This window comes from Tetrao urogallus (genome assembly GCF_951394365.1).
Source record: "Tetrao urogallus genome assembly, chromosome: 15".
Classification (NCBI taxonomy): Eukaryota; Metazoa; Chordata; class Aves; order Galliformes; family Phasianidae; genus Tetrao; species Tetrao urogallus.
This window is the reverse complement of record NC_136828.1, coordinates 5,913,974-5,931,397: the sequence shown is the minus strand read 5'-3', so window position 1 is coordinate 5,931,397 and position 17,424 is coordinate 5,913,974. Positions and strand designations below refer to the sequence as shown.

The 17,424-nt window shown below is 40.9% G+C and overlaps 1 protein-coding gene across 1 annotated transcript in view; it reads right to left on the bottom strand.

The window, feature by feature from the left end:
• The window catches only part of NUBP1 (NUBP iron-sulfur cluster assembly factor 1, cytosolic), a gene marked incomplete at its 5' end in the record, with an annotated part of 72,686 nt that overhangs the window by 27,858 nt on the left and 27,404 nt on the right, over nt 1-17,424 (bottom strand).

Below are 17,424 nucleotides of genomic sequence, written 5' to 3'. Positions count from 1 at the left end.
TTGAAAGTTGCCTGAACAAACTGGCTCTGTTCCTCCTCTTTTGTTTTGCGGGGGTGGTGGCTTCACTCAGCTCCCAACAGAAGTCACATTGCTGGGGGACACCGAGCCGTGCAACTCTGTACTTCCCGGTAAGTTAACCGTGACTCTCACTGAGCGTGGTTGTGGCTGAGCCATTTCACTCCGTTTTACTTCTCAGTCAAAAAAAACCCAAATGTTTCCTGTTGAGTGTCAAACCATTTACACATGGTATGTTTCTATAGATTGAAAATCACAGGAAAACATTTTGCAAGATGTGACTGGGGAGTAACATCTAGATGTATTTCCGGTACTCGTTAAACTCATTTCACATTGGCTGCTCTGCATCTTCATTTTCTAAATTAATTCCTGCATCATGGCCATGAACAGCGCTGACTGCTCCATCCAGCATTATGTCTCCAGCTCTTTGGGAGGAATTCCCCAGGTGTGGGAAGAGTTCCAAAAACACAGTTTGTGTTTATATGTGTTAGTGATAGCAGTGCAGAGCATTTCCAGGGCTCATGGAGGTAGGGGGGACTCACTGAAGACTCTGTTGGCAATCTGGTTGGAATTAATGGTCGTATCTTACTGTCTCTTACTCTGAAACACATCACAACAACCTTCTAGTGCAGAGTGAGGAATCTCACTATATTTTGTTTCTCAGCAGGGAGGACTGTTTCCACTGGTAACATTTTCCTCCCTCTCTATGCTCTGGTACGGAGGCGAGGGAAATTTTATCACTTGCTTCTGTTACCACAAAACTGTAAAGCCCTTGATTTGCATTTTGTATGTTATTTTTACAGCGTAAGAAGAATAATATTAGCACTGAGTTGTTAAATATTGACAATGGCCCCACCCTATTTATCAAATACTGACAGCTGACCATGCAGAGGACTAAAAATTTTTTGGAAATTTGAACATTTTTGAAGGCATCAAAGAAATTAGTAGAAGTTGGAGTCTTTCCAAGTTCACACAACTACTTAATAGCTAGAAATAGTTTCTCCCCTTCTTATGCCAAAAACCCAATTAAGAAGCATACAGTAGAAGGAAAGCACTTTTAGGAGAGTCAAATTCTTGTAACAGTTTTATACAGAAAAAGAAACAAGGAAAAATCTTTTCCTGACAGCAGACAGCATCACTGAGAAGTCCTGAATTTGTAAATTTGGGGGTTTAGGGATAGAGATGCTGGGGTTGAACAGGGCTCTGAACATCACTAATTCCAGCTCCTCCCTCTGCCTTTCTTCAGCCACGTTCTCTGCAAGATCTCAGCTCTGCTTTTTGGGTGGAGTTCCCTCTTTATTGTCAGTGCAAACAACACCAAACTCGTCTGAACACAGTGTGAACTCCTACTAGGAGTGACTGCCTAAAATCAGGGATCTATGACAGATAGTCCCATTCTCTGAGAGCGGCGTTCTGCATGAAAGCAGTAACTCCCCAAGGTTCAGCCTCCATCAGTAAGAAAAAACTTTATTGGGTTCTGCGAAATAAGAACAGAATAGAAAATGATTTTATTCCCTAACTATAGCTGCCAGAAGATACAAAGTATATCAACCTAGTGGAAAAGCCTTAGCGAAGAAAATGCTCCAGTCTCTCATTAGTAGTGCCCATAAGCAGCACATTTATGTTTGCTGGTAATGTTCACATTCATTGCAAAAGCATACAGTTTTCTTTAGGCTATCCAAGAAAAGAGGGAAACCTGCTTAGGTTATAAACCTATATAGATTGGAAAAGGCTGAAATTTGTTTACTAAGTTTTAGAGGATGGAGATAAGTCAGTATTTGGTTCTTGGAAGGCTGAGTTGATAGGTAAGGTAGAAAAGCTAGATTATAATCTTGTTTTGTCACTGAGTTAATGTGTAAATAAATTTACACAGCCTTGAAAACACAGTTAATATTATTTGTGATGGGAATACGTCAAAGGAAACACATTTCTAACAAGCATAAAGATATCTAGATAAATCTGAGAATCTCTTCAGAAAACCCTAACAAAAACAGAACATAAACATCCTTTCAGGCATTTTTTTCCTTTTCTTTCATGGATCTCTTCTTATGAACTGGATCCTTAATTAACCCACAAATCTAATAAGCAGATCCATAGAACATGAAAGATAAGATCTGTTTTATAATAGATAAAGTAACGCAGAGAAGACCAAAACCTGTCCCTGCCTGCTTCAGACAATGAGATAATTTTAGTTCCAGACAAGCTATTTCCTAATATTATCTAAACCATACCTCATAAAAGTTTATGGACTTTTATAACCTCCAAACAGAGCAAGAAAACAATGGACCTAAGTATCTTCAGTAATGATAATGCCATTTCAGTCCCACATAGTTACTGACTGCAGTGAAGATGCCTCATTTTACCCCGATCTACCAGTAGTTTATTTCTGCTATTTTACTTTATTAAATCACACCAAGGAAGTAAAATGTGCCCCACAGAATTTACAGGTGGTGTCCATTCCCAGTCAGTGCATGCGATGGTTCTCGTAAGACAAGTCATCCCAGCAGAACCACCGAGCCAGGTAAGATCTGGCATGCATGAAATCAGCACGGGATGTTAAGGTGTGTTAAGGAGACAAAGAACGAATATTAACTGTGGAGGTTAAAAAAGTGCTGAGTTTGAAGTCACACAGAATTTCACTTTTTTATAATATTATTGGACTTCCATTTTGTTAAGGAGGACAGAGTGAGAGGCCCTTCACAACATCTGATATTTTTTCCACTTCCTGACAGTGCATTTGGTATGTCCAAATTTTACCAAGAGTCCAAGGACGTCCAATTGCACATTTACTTACAGCACATGCGAGGCCATTGATGTAATATGAATATGCAAATCAAATAAAGAATACATGCCAATACTTTGGTAAGTAATCACTGTCTCAGGTAGGGTTCTGCTCTGACTTACACCTCCGCAGTGTTGAATCTCAAAATGTAAATCTGGAGTCAAACCTTCAGTGTTTGAATATTTGCACCATGATGCGGCCGGTCCAGCAAACACTGAATTCACAGAACCATAGAATAGTTGATGTTGGAAGGAACACCTAAAGATCTTCTAATCCAGCCATCCCTGCATAGAGCAGTCAGCTTGGAGCTGTTGGCAGGCTGTGTCCATGCAGGTTCTGAATACTCCTGAGGATGGAGACTCTAGAGCCCCACAGGGCAGCCTGTGCCAGAGTTGATAACCTCCATGCACTGTAAAGAAGGTTTTTTTTCCCCACATTTTCTCACATTTCCTGTAATTCCTGTATTTTCACCTGATCCTGCTCTCCCCAATATGGCAATATGGCACTTATCTATATTATGTTCATCAGAGATGAGGTTTGGCACTTCTGTCTGCTTCAATCCCGATTAAAAGTAATCTGTGAGATGATTGAGACTGTAATCCACAAGCAGCTATGATACACGACTGTCACTACACCATTTGGTTTTGGATCATTTCTCTCCATCATTGTGAGAGAAAGTGCAAAGGTCAACAGCTTCTATAAAAGAGGTTAATTAGAAGATGAGGGTAGTAATAAAGGCAAACATAACAAAAACAGATGGCTCTGGATCTGGATTTCTACAACAGAACAGTAGCTGAAGTAGTAATGTACAAATGACTGTGAAATTTTCAGTTTATTTCTGCATTACTTGGCTCAAATTCTTTTTTTTTTTTTTAATTGAAGGAAATACGTGTCAAGGAGAACAGGAGCTTCTTCTTTAAACCAAGAGATTCAATTCTTACAGTAAAAGCACAACCAACTCCAACAAAGAGATAAATAACCAAATGACAAAGAAATAAATAATGCTTTACTGTGCAATAAGGAATTTAAACCTACAGACAATGCAAAACAGCAAATCTTTCTTGCACTCTGCACTGCTTTGAAGTGTTAAGGATTGGTAGAAATTTCTTGTCACTGAGTTATGATCCTACGGCATGTAAGAACACGCTTGCTGTTCTAACTTAAGTCATAAAATAACCGCTGCCTCCTTATTATGTGCATTACCAGTTCAGATCTGTTCTCTGGCCCCAGGCCTGCTGAAATCCGTACTGTGAAACAAACCTTCTATTAAAACCTGCTCAGGAGAACAAGACACAAGCCAGACTTGTCTGAATACTGTTTGTCATAGGAAAGACCCTCCTAACTCTTTGTACGTTACAACTCTTGTTATTTTTCAACTGAAATTCATAAATGTTTACCCACTCTTCCTATGATGTCCTTTGATCTCTTACATTTTTTTATTTTTAAAAGCACAGATAACATTCCTGTATCCTTATTAGACAAATAAGAGGAGACAACACAGTAGCTTGAACGTTTGTTTGGATTTTCTCTGAGGATTTATAAACACAAAGGCAGTCCTTCATTGGTTGCCAATGCAAAGACATTCAGGTTTATATAAAAGAATCCAGAGTATTTTATCTAAAGCCAACCTAGGCTATACAAATGAGAGCCCTGACCACTGTTTGTTTATTTGTTTGTTTGTATGAAGGCATTTACTAGTTTATTACTATCACCAAAGTAACTAATATTGAGTGGAATTTTTAAAGTTAAAAAAAATGAAAGGAAATATGCTTAAATAAACAAGGCAGAGGTTGTCTTCTGGTGGGAAATTTCTTCATGTTGTGAAACAAACATTCATAAGAAAATACAGCACAAGAAAATGAGGCTATATACAAAAAAAAAGGGAGTGATGAGAATATTCTGTAGGTCAGAGGGCACAGAGCAAAGCATGGTCAGGAAGGTGCTGGCACACTGTGTGGCAGCGGGTCCTTGGGCCTGCAGGCCCTTCTGAGCCACAGATTTCCCAGCCAGGAGGGTGGCACAGCAGGCATGGAGCTCCAGGGGCACGGATGGATGGGCTGAGCAGCACCACAGCCACAGGAGCCATCCTGTACGCTGCCCACTGAACGCATGATGGCCATCATCCTCCATCAGCTCCTGCAAAATGCTGCTTGTGGCCTGGGAGGAAGAAGCATCAGAAACAAACCTAGCTATTTTGTTACAAACATGCAACAGAGAGAGGAGTGCGTTCATCTCCCAGTATCGCATCTGTGCCCTGCAGGCAATGTTCCAAGAGAAGTCTGTGAAACTTGCACTTGCAGCTATCTCAGAGAGCTCCACCTGGAACCGCCTCAGCCCCGGCTCTCCCAGGGCCTCACTCCGTGCCAGAAGTGTGTACGTGACCCTGATGTTCCTGCCTGTGTTTAACTAGCAGCATTTACAAACACGCCATACAGGAAAACGAGGGGAACATGAAAATGGGCTCAGGAGTTTCATTTGCATCAGCTGTGTCTGTTTGCTCTCCCTTCAGAGGGGCACTGGGATCTGAACACACTGCGCTCCTGCACCGCTCGGTGCAGCCCCGTGCGGGCAGCCCATGGCACCAGTGCACTGTGGAGCTGCTGTGCCTTCAGCCTGTGCAATGAGCTCATTAAATGTTAAACCAGGGATTTTGCATGTGTTTTACAGTCAAAACGGAGCTCTGTGCTGCCATGGTTGGTGCATTCTCTCTGCTAGCTGCCATTTTGTTGGATGCTTTTGTTGTGATTAAGCCCTCCTGTCCATTTCAGCATCAGTCTTCCCTAGCCCTGGCGGTCCTAACCCTAAAGTGGCATTAGCATTACTGCTGTTCCCCCACTGGCCCCAGGGTCTACTCCCAAGCACACCCCACAGACAAACAGGCCAGCTGGAGGGCTCCGCAGCCATCCTGCACTGCAGCAGCCCCAGGGCAGGTCAGAGGATGGCTGAATGGCAGATGGTTGGCCAACCCCAGGAGGCAGAATTCAGAGCCAGCTGCCCACAGACGTGACACACATTTTACTAGACTGCAGGCATGCTGACCAAAAGCATTCACATACACAAATCAAATCATCATCTTGGTTTGTGCTGCTGTTGGTTGCCTGTAAAAGCCATTTGTCCATATGGCTAAGCAGAAATGCAGGGGCCTTGCACAGCAGCTTATGCTTCAGTTTTGCTCCAGTGTCTCCATGAAGTTGTTCCCAGAGTCTGGAGACACTGACTCAAGGACTTTTGTGTAATACATCTGATCTGCACTGACTTCAACATAGAGCTTTTCTTCATCCTCCTGTAGCAGGAGTACATGTGTGATCAAACCATTCCATACAGAACCGTGTCCCAACAGCAAGGAAACACCAAGAAAAATCAGTTATGGATGTAGCTGTTGCAGAACTGGGCTTGTGCTCTTACTGTCTCAGTTTAGTTAGGTTAAGCTGGCTGCTGAAATTGCAGCTGCTTGTTCTAACCTGCCACTAGCAAGATCCAGTCTTCACTGCTGCTCCCTGTCCCACGGCCTGCCCCTCTCCTTGAGAGCTGCAGCATGTGAGCTCTGCTCTTTTTGCTGATACTCTGCTTGCTCGGTGTCCTCGCTTCACCTTTCTCATGTAAGAAAACAGCACAGCCCTTGCCAGGTCTCTCCCTGCAGCCATCTGATACATGCAGAAAGGGCAATGCTGTGCTTCCATTTTGTGCAAGAAAGCAACTATCTTGTGGGCTCAGGGGATGCTGGGATCCCAAACACTGTTTGCAATGTTCAGTCTCCTTGGTATCTGCAAAGATATACATACTCCTATGAAGAGGGTGAGTCCCTCAATACACTCAGCTTTCCAGATTAATTTCATAATTGGAAAGTGTCACCCAAGCTACACGGGCTCAGTGGTGCTATAGCAATTATAATCTGTGTTCAGAAGAAAGTGAGAGTGTAATGGCTAATTGCTAATGTATGTCCCTTATCACGCATTGCAAATATGCTCCCTATTCTAGAACTTCAAAGCTATGCTTGTTCTTTAAATGTACAGAAGAGGAAAAATTCATCTGTGTAAGTTACGTAGTGATGAATTAGTTGTATTGTACTGGGCATAAAGGGATTTTGCCAATAAAATACCAACTAATATATTTGTGCTCCTGTCTGAGTAGAGAGCGCAATGGCTTACAGTTAGATGGAAGAACACTTTTTAAAAATGTATTCTGAATACTTCGGCACAGATTTTTGGCATAGCTGAGGTTTCTTGTGGCCTAAACACAAAGCAAACAATATGTGCCTGAGCAAACAATGCTCTTTTACTGAAGTCACAACTCCATACAAGGAGAAACTTGGAATAATATGGTCTAGCTTGGCTAGTCTGCAAGCGATGTGCAAGGCTGTGCTGCTAAACAAATCACTAGGGGTGGTGGGAAACGTCTGCAGTTTGTGCAGTGGAACTGACAGACTTGCCAAGCAGATAGCCCCAAATGATCCATTATTTTTGTGCCCCAGCTGAAAGTACTTATGTAAAAGAACTACTACCTGTTTCCCTCAGGGGCAGCTAAATCATAGCTGTGTGCTGGAGAGAATTTCTATACATAAACATTTAAGCACTATGATTTATTACCTGTAGATAGCTCCAGCACGTTAATGTCCATTTACCTTTCATATTCTTAGAAGAGAAGAACTATTCTGGGTACTAAAGCACAACGGAGTTTATGCAGCCAGACAGATTGATCTACTCAAGGCCAACACTTTGTGGTATCTAGGCCTGTCGCGGTCTAGCAGCGTGTCCTGGCACATGGCACTGAGCCTGGAGGCAAGGGCGTTGGATACCTCGAGGAAAGCAGAGGCAGGTCTCTCCCTCTGACTGGAATATTTGAGGCACAGATGAGGGGAATGGAGAACAACTGATGAAACAACACCAGGCTGATTATTTTGAGCTGAACAATATACATGCTTTTAGAATGAGCTTCCAAAATAGGAACAGTTACACATATGAACACAACTGGGAAGATGACAAAATGATATAGATTTACAACATGGAGAAGGCATTGCATCAACTGATCTCTTCTCCTGAGAGGATGACATTTTATTTTAAAGCAGGGAAGCGTAGTAGCTCTGGCCCATCTGGATATTGGGTACAACATCTCCATACCTTATGGGGAGTAAACTCTACTGAAGGCAATACTGAGTCATACAAGAATTGAAAGGTGAGAAGGTGCAGAGGGCCTGCAATTCACCTCCCCCATCTCTGCTGTTTTCCTGGTCCCCCTAGTCCCTGCATGGGGCTGCTGAACACAGGCCTACCTGGTTTCCTCCCTGCTCCTGAGAAATGTGTGCCATCAAGCATTCATGGCACAGTGGTGACAACTGGTCAAAAAACTCAGTGCTGAGCTGTCGGAATGCATCCTCTAGAATGATTTTGCTTCTTCTTTTGCCTTCTCTCTGAGAAGCAGCGATCAGAGATCTCTTAACAGTATACTATTTTTGTAGTTAAGTATAAAACAAATAATCTCCTTCAAGGCTGATGGTAAGATATCAAGCAAAACATTCAACAGAAAGAACTGAAAAAAGACAGACAGACGGAAAAAATTTAAAAGTCAACTACTATCGACAAAAAACCCTTTCAGGTGAAAATGAGAGGTGCTACATCCTGCATTTCCATAAGGGAGACAATTATATTGCAAACAATATTGCAAATCAATATAACATTGCAAAAAAAGTATCTTCTCCAATTTGTTGCTTGCATGATCAGACTAATGGTGAATCCTAGTCAGTCATCTTGTGTTACTGCTGTGACAATACTAGTTTCATGTGCTACTGCTGTATATATTTCTGAAGCTAAGATATACCAAGAATTCCAAAGACTTCATATGATCAATGTTTTAGCAACACAACTTGGTGCCCAGTTGTTTGCATTCAGACTTTTTGTCATTATAGAAACAACTTTGTGAGAGGTCTGGAAATAAGGGGAAAGATGAGATACCTGTAATTCTCCATCTTCAGCTCAGAAAATATCCCACACTCTCCAGAGAGAACGATGAGGGAACAGTGGTTTTTTTTCCAAGCGGCAGCATGCAGTTCCCTTTTACACCTACTATCCAAAAGGATAAAATGAGGAAACTATGCATTGCTTTTCAAAGCATCTTCTAGAGGGCTTGTGGGACAGTTAGAACAAGAGGCCAACTCATTTTCAAGAGACTGCTGACTTCTGGTGTAGAGACTTCAAGGTGCCTGCCTAGAATTCAGCTTATCGGAATCACGGCATGCATCCTCTCCCCCCTGCTACCTAACTTCCACCCTGCCTATAGCAATGTTATCCCAAAACAGTGAATCTGATTTCGCAGAACAGCTCAGAATCCAGGTAAGAGTGCCCCTACAAGGGTCGAGTAAAGCATTTAAGTATCCTTTGTGGATTAAGTTTTGATGCTTTAGATTCTTCAGAAACTGTCAATATTGCTGTGATTCAGTTGCGTCAGATGTACAAGTGTTCGAACAGCAGTGCAGTCAAACTCCTACTGTTTGCCAAAGACAAACTTTAAATACACAGCCTTCCTCATTTAAGCTGCCTTTCACTGGAATCAGCGTTTCCTTCCACCTCAGAACTAATAATCAGCACAGACTACAAGAGCAGCACTAATTTATGATTTCCTTTTACAGAACTGAGATAAGGCACAGATAACAACTGTGGAATTCAGTACGGACAAAGCTAGGACCTCAGAAATTTAAAATGTGTTTATCATCAGATTACCCGACCTCATGTTGCAGGAAGATTGAATGACGGGAGAATAATCCAAGGTAATGTTTGGCTCAGCAGGTTTCTTAATGACTTGGAGGAGAATTGCGGTAATGTTGCGTGAAAAGTTGGATTTTTTTCTGGTCTCCAAGCATTTTACCATTCCAGCGGACAGTAGTTGCTTTTAAAAACTGCAGTTCTCTTACTGATACTGAAGCAGACTCAAAATCTTAATTGCCCAGCCACAGCTTTTCACAGCCATCTTCCTACAAGATCATTTTCTCTCAGGTGCCAAGACTGGGACCTACTCTTCTAACAGTGAGTTAATCTGTTTGGAGTTGTGAGTCAAACTGCTCACTACCCAAGGGAATCACACTTCTCCATCACTAGCACTCTCAGCCACACACTGATTGCCTTGGCTGCTCTCTGGCATGTGGCCTTGGCAAAACAAGCAGTGGCTACCACTCGCAGCATAGAAGGCATTGAGAAGGCTTTAAGAAAGAAGAAAACTGGTACACTGCTAGCTGTCAAGGACATGCAGTGGGAAAAGATGTGGGGAAGAGATAGTTACAGCAATCAGCTTAATTTTATCATACACATGGGGAAAGTGGAGAATGTAATAGTTACCATCCAAATTCTTTCTTGCAGAATGCACTTCCTTCCTGCCTGATGAATTCAGCAATGGCAACTTAAGCCAGATGTGACCTTAACTTTTCAGCTTGACTCAGTAATGAAGAATTGCAATGAACAGCACTAGCAGCAGAATAAATATACAGATTTCTCAGTCTTAGGCACTGACAGTGAGATGTTCCAGACCTGCAACTCACACTGTGGTATATAGCTATGCTAAGCATTCACTGAAAAACTGTAAGTGCTGTTACCTATTTCAACAAATAGCATTTCATGGCCTTACCCCAAGACTCACTGTGCTGAGATGTTTTACACTTCATTCCCAACCCGCTGCACAGTCTGTGCTTTAGAAATACTCATAGAAAGTGCATTCAAGGGAAACCAGAATTTGAATGGTTTTTGTGTGCTTCCTCACAGCAAAATAACCGTGCTGCAAATTATGTTAAGTACACAGCTCCAAATGACAGCTGATTTTAAAGCACTTTCATAGGTGCGTTGAAGCTGGAGATCTAGGTAACATACTCAGTACAAAGTTCAATTTGTAAAGAAAAGAAATCAATAGCCTTCCCTTATGAGAAGAAGGAAATGACACTGACAGATCAGTGGGAACCACTCACAACTTTTGTTGATGGTGGTCAACCGTCGAGCCATGACTTACAGAAGGCTGCCTTCCTCAATGCTGGGCATTGATCCTGGATGCAGTAGGCTCAAGGACTGTAGCTGTGGGCACATTATTTGTGATGAAGCATCTTTCTATTATCAGTCTTTTTTTCTTTTTTTAATTAAATAAAGCAATGACTTCAGCAATGACAGCCCAGGAAAGAGAAGTCATTTTTTTCACTAGTTGCTTTTCTGTTCATTGTACTCTTGATGATTTATCTAATATAGTTCATCAGTAGTCCAAGTGGTACTGAAATGTTTGTGACATTTCTTTCTTCAGGAAAGTATTTTGTTTATAGGATTTTACTAGGTACAGCGTCCAACTCTCTGGAGATGTTTATTTGTTCAGACTGTTTCTCGTATAATGTATGATTACCCAATCAAATTCATCATAATCAAACTTCTCATTTTTTATTTCTTGCAAATTTAAGAGAAAAGCATCTCTTCCACAAGTGTTCTACATTCTTCTTCTGTTTAGAAATGTCAGGATGTAAACACAAAACAAAGTAATAGCTTGTTTCCATTTTTGCTTTGCAGAGTGCACTGAACAAGTGGCTTCTTACATACTGGCTGTGGGGAAAAAAATGTTGCAAGTAATTAAAATGCCAATTTTATTATTTTCAGACTTCTCACATACAGAACATTCCTCAACATTAGCAAACTAACACCCATATATTGAAAAAGTGAAAGGTCCTTCTAAGAATCTGGAAAAGCCTTGAGGAATTTTCTCCATCTCTCTAGGACTGAAAATGCCAATGTTTCTTCGAAATATTACTTAAACTAATGTTCCCCCTAAAAAGCTTTCCACTTGCCAATTTTTTTTCCTGTTCCTCAAAAATCAAAAGCTTGTTTTGAAAGAAATATGAAAGGACTCAAAGGGATTGCATTGAGCCAAAAGTCCTCCTTTCTCCATCCTCACTCTACTCATCTGGAAAGCATCTGGCAAAAAAATCCATTGATAGCTTAGAAAAGCCTTTATCTATTCTCACAGGCTTAAGAAGAGTGGGTAACATACACATTCCATGGATTCATCGTACATCTCCTTTATGTTATTTCAATTCTGAAAACATAAAGAGTACAGCAGAACATCTATCATGCTCCCAGAGAAAGGATGTTCCTGGTAAGGCTGCATCAAGCCCTAGTTCATAAAACAGTAAGAATTGTTGCTCAGCACCATCCACAAAGGCATACCTGCGTATGGAGCTCACCTGAGTCCAGCTGGGTTTATTGCTCATTTTGGTCATGCTGAATCAGCTACATTCATAACCTCAGCCTCAGTTTGCTGCCTCACACCACATTTCCCTGGTCTTTGAGATGCTTAAGTGGCTGCACTGCTGCTGAACACAGAGGAAAGGAGCAGAACTGGCTCCAGGCGATTCTGTGAGCATTTGCTGGGCACTCCCTTGATCTACACTCCATAGTTTCCACATACTTGGTGTTGCTAATGCTGCAAATAAAAAGCAGTGGACTTTGGTTCTCATTAGAGTGCTGCCACATTCAGATGTAGAGGAGGACTGTGTACTAAACACAGAAGAAATGTTTGTATAGTTCCCTTAGATGATGCTGAATATTCACCATACATGGCAGTTTGCAGATGAGAGCAGATAAAAAGCATGAGATCCCTTCATAAGCATGACAAGTAGCATTTTCTGTTAAAACTATACAAAATACACACATGCTGTATTTAGACATTAAACTGGCAGATTGGGAGTGGCATGCAAATACATGTCAGTCCTCCCAGACACGATTCATTCCGTACGATACGAAATCATATCCTTGATCCTCACTTTCTCCTAGATTGTCAAAACTGAAGTTTATATAGCTGAAAAACTTATGGCATGTCAGCATTTGGAGCTGCCCCTCAGTCCATTAAACCACAGTACAAACCGTCTGTTGCCCCCAAGGGTTAAGTGACAGTTCTTGTCTCAGAGATACTATAGTTGAGACAGGTTTTCACCACTGGTATCCATGGAAAGGAGGTTTAAGTTCAGAAATGGACCCAAGGCTCTGAATGCTGGGATTCAGCATTTACATCTGGGCCCTTATTAGAGCACTGGCATGGCTACCAGCACAAATAGTCTCTGCTTCGATTGGTTTCTGGAATACCTTTCCAAGCTCCAAACTAGACACTTCAGGTTGTCAATAATGTTTCGTTCACTGCCCACTACTAGAATAATTTTCTTCAGGTAACTATATAAAAGTTTTTTCATCCTTTATAACCCACCTGCAGTAGTAATACCAGGAAGTAAGATTCTTCCCTAACAAAGAATATAACCAGTTAACCAGTTCCGTTCTCTCAGATGACCCCTTCCCACTGCAGGTTATTTATTTAGTTATTTTTAAAGACTGTTTTGACGCTATTTAATTTTACTGATGAGATTATAATACAGGCACATCAAAATCATAGATCATATGTTGCACTGTACACACACAGCTCGTTAGTGAAACTAACCCAGGTAATGCAAGACAAACAGATCCTGCCCTCATACCATAAGTCAGATCATACTCTCCCCATGTGGAAGTACAAAGCATACATTTCTCTTCTGGAGCATAGAAATGAAGCATGTAAGACGGTCAGAGAAAGAAACTGTGAGCTGCTCTGCCTTCCCTGTATGTCTGTGTAAACTCCATGATTGCATTAATCAAACCAGCACTATGTTATATTGAATATTCATCACTGAATAAAGGCAAATATTTATGCAACAGGGTTTAAATGGGAAATATTCAGGACGATTTTCTGCTAGGAAAACATTCATTTTCAAATAATTGATCATTGTAAAGGTAAAACGGGAAGCTGGCTGTTAGAATTTGAGTGTTCAGCAGACCTTGGGGCACCTAATTCCTCTCTGTACTTACAGAAACCTTCCGGAATCAAATTCCCCTCTCAGTGAAAACCTTAAACCAGCATTAAATGTCTAATTAGTATCCTGTGTAGAACAAGCTTCCAATTTTCTGTTTATACATTTCTTAGTATTTAGCTTCTTACAGTGATAAATACAAGTCCTCTAATGCCGTTTTTCACACAAAGCCACCACAGCATTGCTTTCTCACTCCTCCTGCAAATATGTAGGATGTACATGCAAGATCACAACCTGTTTTTTGTGTGTGTTCTGTGTTCTTCTCAAACACACTGTATGAACCATTGCAGTGTATTCTTTGGCACATGCAGAGTCTCAGAAGTTATTTTAAATCTGTAAAAGAAGTTAAAACAAGTTTGCAAATGATTCAGACTTTGTGGAGAGCTCTTGGGAATGCTTTCTTGGCTGTCTTGCAGTTCAGAACTGGGAAGGGAAATGAGAGGAAAGGATAGCATTATTTGCAGGTGGTTTCAAGATTTTAACAGTATCAAAGTCATTTTACAGGCCTTTGTGCTTGTCCTTAAGATTTTACATATCCTGGAAACTTACATAGGTTTGCCTCACACCATGCAGCATCAAAAGAAATGAGTGGCACATTACCAAGTAGAAGTCTCCTACGTTATATGAGCCACTAAGTTTCCAGGATGATACTTTCAGCAGGAAAGCAAAAGAGAAGATTTCATTTGTCTGCATTTCAACTTCTGATTTATAACGAGGGCTAAAATTTGTTTTGAAGGGTCTTGCTGGGAATGCAGTGCAGATCTGTGGAAGCTGCATGCTACTGGTATTACATTGTGTTTGGCAGCCCTCATTGCCTTGCCACATAGTCTTCCCAGCTGCAATTACATTTTAGTCATTGCTCTGAACTTCTTTTAGAGAACCATCAGACCTCGAGGATGCTGATGTTAACAGCTACCAACAGTTATACAGAAAAACAATTACAAATAAAGTTTCCTTTTCCTGAATGGATGACTCTTCTCTTCCTACAGACAGCTGCTATTTGAGATTGAGCAAGTTACCATTCTAACACCATGCTAATAATTGTGGCTTTTTAATCAACTGTCACACACCAGGGAGAAGACTCGCTGCCTCTCCAATGATCTGGTTTACACACAGAGGAGTGCAGCAGGTTTTCTGCCATGCTCTTTTGCTTTTCTGATTTCCTTCCACTTGACTTATCTTCCCATCTTTGCATTCAATTATTATTAGAGTCTAACTTGAAAAGGACAAAACAAGTACTACCAGATTACTTTTCCATGGTGAGATTTGGATCCTTGTTCAGGATAAACAGACAAAATCTTGGTGACAGAGTTTCTATTGCTGCACAGAGAAATTCCAAGAGCTGCTTGTCATCTGTTGGCTGGGCAAGAAGAAACAAATCCCAGACATTCAAAAAAAGTCCTCTTTCAGTTGGATAAAAGCAAGTTTTATAGACTTTGGGCTGAGCTAAGATACAATGGGCTATTACATCTGCTTGTTTTCACTCGTTCTTTATTAGTATATATCTTTTTAAATAAAAAATATTACAGCATTCCACTTCTCTCATGAAGCATTGTTGAATTTCAAAACAATGAACATCACAGCATTAGAAAACAACAAGTGATTCTGTGCCAAAAGTTAGGCAGAAACTTAAACTGGACATCAGTATTATAGTTGAATATCAGAGAACTCAAAATTGAGGTTGTTTCACAGCTCCCAGGAGAACATCACAACACATCTGCAACCTGCTCAGTTAGTGAGAAGTGTAGCCATAAGGCTAACTCTGTCACCAAAGCAGCAGGTGCAGTTCAGGTTGATAAAGTCCAACCTTTAATAACAAAAAAAGGAGAGCCAAGCTACATTTTTATGATACTGAATGTTCTGAAGTGACTTGCTCAGACTAAGTGCTGGCTCATTACGTCTGTATGTGGTAACATCCCAGGAGGGTTTTGACCATCTTTTCCCTTTGCAGCTCACAGTTCACTTGAAGCAAGTTCCAACTATAAAATGTATTAGAATTTTCCTAGCACGATGTGTCATTTTGTGAATTCAGAATACAACCAAATATTAGAAGAATTATACAGTTTACTGTGGAGATCATGGATTCATGCCTTTACCAGTCTACTGCTAGACTGAGCAAGTGGAAAAATTAAACCAGATTTTGCTGTTTAATGCTGGTTACAAACCTATCAGGTCTGAGCAACCAGGTCAAGACATTGTCACTGAACAGGGCACAGCCTGTACTTGTTTGTAGCACTGTCCCCTCTCTCAGATGTCATTGCTGCCTCTCTGACATGTGGCACTGGGTATCTGCGCCCCCTGCATGTTATCCTGGAGAAACAGCTGTGAGACTGGATCTAGATATATTTCAAGTGGAATTTGCTTTGCTAATACATACAGCCCTAAAGTGAGATATCCAATTCATCAAAGCATTACTATGGATGTTTCCTAGGCTTTACTGACAACAACTCTTATTTACCAACCTCATGACTAATCCATGCCCTCATACTATTTAAGGTCTTCTTGTGTCTTCTGGACCTCAAACCTTACACATCTGGGCATGCCTGAATTAACCCTTTCTCAAGCAGCATGCTGTACATTTCTCAACCACCCACTAGAAGTCAATTCACTCTTACCATATCCCTATTGACAAAAGCTGTTCATAAGCTGACTGTTACTAGATATGCAATGGTTAGGTAAGAAACATAGTAAACGTGCAGAATTTTAAGGATATGACTCATGATGAAGCAGTGAGTCAGTAAATACCAGTAGAAACTTTCAGGCAAAAGAATCTCCAACAGCATATTATTACTATGCTTATATACAAATCCTAACAGCACACAATTTAACCATAGTCTCAAGAAATCAGCCTCCTAGATCTTTTACTTTTCAACAGGGAAAACCTCATGTCAAAGTTATTGTAATAGTGCATATGCATTAGAAGAATAAAGCAACTCCCACAGTCTATACTGACAAGCTGTGATGACAAGCTTTCTTCTTTTGCAGACAAATCCTACTATTTAATGCTTCTGCAATCTTAACTTCACACTTTGGATCCCCATGAATGCTACTTTGACACATCAGGAGTCGTGTTGCTGGCAAAGCAAGGGCAGTGGCAACTGGATTAATGGAAGTGGACAAACAACATAAGCCTTCAATAAGGATATTCACAGACATCCAAAGAGGAATCCAGCAAAGAAGGATCAATCTCAATCTGCCTATTGTAGTGTTCTAATCATAAAGAAGTTCTACCCACAAAACAGTAGCACTTATAACAGACCACAGTGCTAGGCTTAGAAGAAAAGCAATACAATGACAGTCATATCACGCAATGCACCCAGTGATAAAGACCAATATTAGAATACATTTGGTTTTATTTTCAGAGTCTTTGTAAATTCAAAGGAGCCCCACAGGTTAATATTCAAACCAAACACTACCACCAACATCCTGCTGCCTATGCACAACATGCCCAGTGTCCAACTGCACCTCTTGCTACCGTGCTAGAAAGGCGTAGGGCTCCCCTAAGTCTTACATTACAACCTCCAACAGGGCTCTCTTTCAATCCAATGGGTTATATCTTTTAAGAGGAATGCACAGGAAACTTAACTTGCATTATCAGCAGTATCATACAGCTAACCTCATTACTACATACTCAGGGAAACTACAAGATACCATGAGAGTTCTTTTTCTGTTGTAAATACAGACACAGAAATACAACATAGAAAAAGAAAAGTTGCCATCTTGAGGGTTTCAGTCTGTAGCCAATGTGCTTTTCTTTCACACTGGGATATTTGTTGTATTT